Source organism: Ascidiella aspersa, chromosome 5 (assembly GCF_963924565.1).
Source record: "Ascidiella aspersa chromosome 5, kaAscAspe10.2, whole genome shotgun sequence".
In the NCBI taxonomy this organism is placed as follows: Eukaryota; Metazoa; Chordata; class Ascidiacea; order Phlebobranchia; family Ascidiidae; genus Ascidiella; species Ascidiella aspersa.
In genome coordinates this window covers 13,896,632-13,899,131 of record NC_139451.1, presented here as the reverse complement: position 1 = coordinate 13,899,131, position 2,500 = coordinate 13,896,632, and the positions used below count along the sequence as shown (strand labels likewise).

The following is a 2,500-nucleotide window of genomic DNA, read 5'->3' as shown; positions in this document are numbered from 1 at the left end:
GTTAACTGTGGAAATGCTAGAGCTAATACATGCGTGAAGCGCCGACCTCGCGGGAGGCGTGCTTTTATCAGACCAAAAACCGACCGGGCTTCGGCCCGCAACCTTTGGTGACTCTGGATAACTTTGCGGATCGCACGGTCTCGCACCGGCGACGGATCATTCAAGTGTCTGCCCTATCAACTTTCGTCGGTACGGTACTGGCCTACCGAGGTTCTTACGGGTAACGGAGAATCAGGGTTCGATTCCGGAGAGGGAGCCTGAGAAACGGCTACCACATCCAAGGAAGGCAGCAGGCGCGCAAATTACCCATTCCCGACGCGGGGAGGTAGTGACGAAAAATAACAATACAGGACTCTAAACGAGGCCCTGTAATTGGAATGAGTACACTTTAAAACCTTTAACGAGTATCCATTGGAGGGCAAGTCTGGTGCCAGCAGCCGCGGTAATTCCAGCTCCAAAAGTGTATATTTAAGTTGTTGCGGTTAAAAAGCTCGTAGTTGGATTTTGGGCGCAGGCGGCCGGTCCGTCGCAAGGCGTGTACTGGCCGTCCTGGCCTCACCTCCGGTTCTCCGCCGGTGCCCTTGACTGAGTGTCGGCGGCGGCCGGAACGTTTACTTTGAAAAAATTAGAGTGTTCAAAGCAGGCGATTCGCCTGAATAATGGTGCATGGAATAATGGAATAGGACCTCGGTTCTATTTTGTTGGTTTTCGGAGCGCGAGGTAATGATTAAGAGGGACAGACGGGGGCATTCGTACTGTGCCGTTAGAGGTGAAATTCTTGGATCGGCGCAAGACGAACGACTGCGAAAGCATTTGCCAAGAATGTTTTCTTTAATCAAGAGCGAAAGTCAGAGGTTCGAAGACGATCAGATACCGTCCTAGTTCTGACTATAAACGATGCCAACTAGCGATCGGGGGGCGTTAGTTTTACGACCTCTCCGGCAGCTTGCGGGAAACCAAAGTCTTTGGGTTCCGGGGGAAGTATGGTTGCAAAGCTGAAACTTAAAGGAATTGACGGAAGGGCACCACCAGGAGTGGAGCCTGCGGCTTAATTTGACTCAACACGGGAAATCTCACCCGGCCCGGACACAGTGAGGATTGACAGATTGAGAGCTCTTTCTTGATTCTGTGGGTGGTGGTGCATGGCCGTTCTTAGTTGGTGGAGCGATTTGTCTGGTTAATTCCGATAACGAACGAGACTCTGGCTTGCTAACTAGTTACGCGACCCAATCGGTCGGCGTCTAACTTCTTAGAGGGACTAGTGGCGTTTAGCCACACGAGATTGAGCAATAACAGGTCTGTGATGCCCTTAGATGTTCGGGGCCGCACGCGCGCTACACTGACCGGATCAGCATGTGCTCGCCTTGGCCGACAGGTCTGGGTAACCCGCTGAACCCCGGTCGTGCTAGGGATAGGGAATTGCAATTATTTCCCTTGAACGAGGAATTCCCAGTAAGCGCGAGTCATTAGCTCGCGTTGATTACGTCCCTGCCCTTTGTACACACCGCCCGTCGCTACTACCGATTGAATGGTTTAGTGAGGTCCTCCGATTGGACCTGGCGCGGCCGGCAACGGTCGAGCCGGCGTCCGAGAAGACGATCTAACTTGATCATTTAGAGGAAGTAAAAGTCGTAACAAGGTTTCCGTAGGTGAACCTGCGGAAGGATCATTAACGGTCTCGCAAACGCTTCGGCGAACGCGAAACTCGGACAAGCGAGAGAAAAAGTCTTTGCTACCCGGCGCCCGACCCGCGAGGAGCGGCGCGCCGGCCGGCGATTCGGTCACCCGGTAATGTTTGCGCGTCGAGTGCCGCGGTGCCGCGCGCTCCGGCTTCAAGCGTCGGCCTGGCCGACCGCTCGGCGCGGTCTATTTTGTCACCCTATAGTGCGAGGCACTGTGCGAGCGAAACAATCGTGGATGGCTCTTGGCGGTGGATCACTCGGCTCGTGAGTCGATGAAGGACGCAGCTAGCTGCGTGAATTAGTGTGAATTGCAGGACACATTGAGCATCGACGTTCTGAACGCAAATTGCGGCCTCGGGTCAATCCCGGGGCCGCGCCCGCCTCAGGGTCGCGTTGCAAACGTTCCGCGCGGGGATTTCTCCGCGCGGCTGCTGCGGCGTCGGACGCGCGAGCGCCCGTCCCGCTCAAGACAGCACGGCACGATGCGCGACGATCGCGACCAGAATCCCGCGCGGCGGCGGCGAGTCGACCTCGAAGAGGCCAACGGCTGGCGGCTCAAGGGCGGGAATCGAGGTGCGCGGCGGCGCGCGGCGCCGACGGCGAGCGCGGAACGGGAAGAATAGTCCCGGTCCTTACTTTCGGCCTGAGGTCGGACGAGGCTACCCGCTGAATTTAAGCATATTACTAAGCGGAGGAAAAGAAACTAACGAGGATTCCCTCAGTAACGGCGAGTGAAGCGGGATGTGCCCATCGCCGAATCCGCGCGCTTTTGGAGTGCGCGGAATTGTGGCGTACGGAATTCGTCACGGCGCGCTTCG

General features: G+C 56.3%; 2 non-coding genes and 1 pseudogene across 2 annotated transcripts in view; all 3 read left to right on the top strand.

Annotated features, from left to right (window-relative positions):
- Positions 1-1,672, top strand: part of LOC146144637 (small subunit ribosomal RNA) — a 1,811-nt gene extending 139 nt beyond the window's left edge. The window contains exon 1 of the ribosomal RNA XR_014500633.1: positions 1-1,672. This exon is cut by the window's left edge and continues 139 nt beyond it. This is a non-coding gene — a ribosomal RNA (small subunit ribosomal RNA).
- Positions 1,673-1,919: 247 nt separating this feature from the next.
- LOC146144636 (5.8S ribosomal RNA) lies at positions 1,920-2,073 on the top strand. The gene has a single exon (XR_014499030.1). It is a non-coding gene; the product is annotated as a 5.8S ribosomal RNA (ribosomal RNA).
- Positions 2,074-2,321: 248 nt separating this feature from the next.
- LOC146144635 (large subunit ribosomal RNA) overlaps positions 2,322-2,500 on the top strand; it is a 3,679-nt pseudogene continuing 3,500 nt past the window's right edge.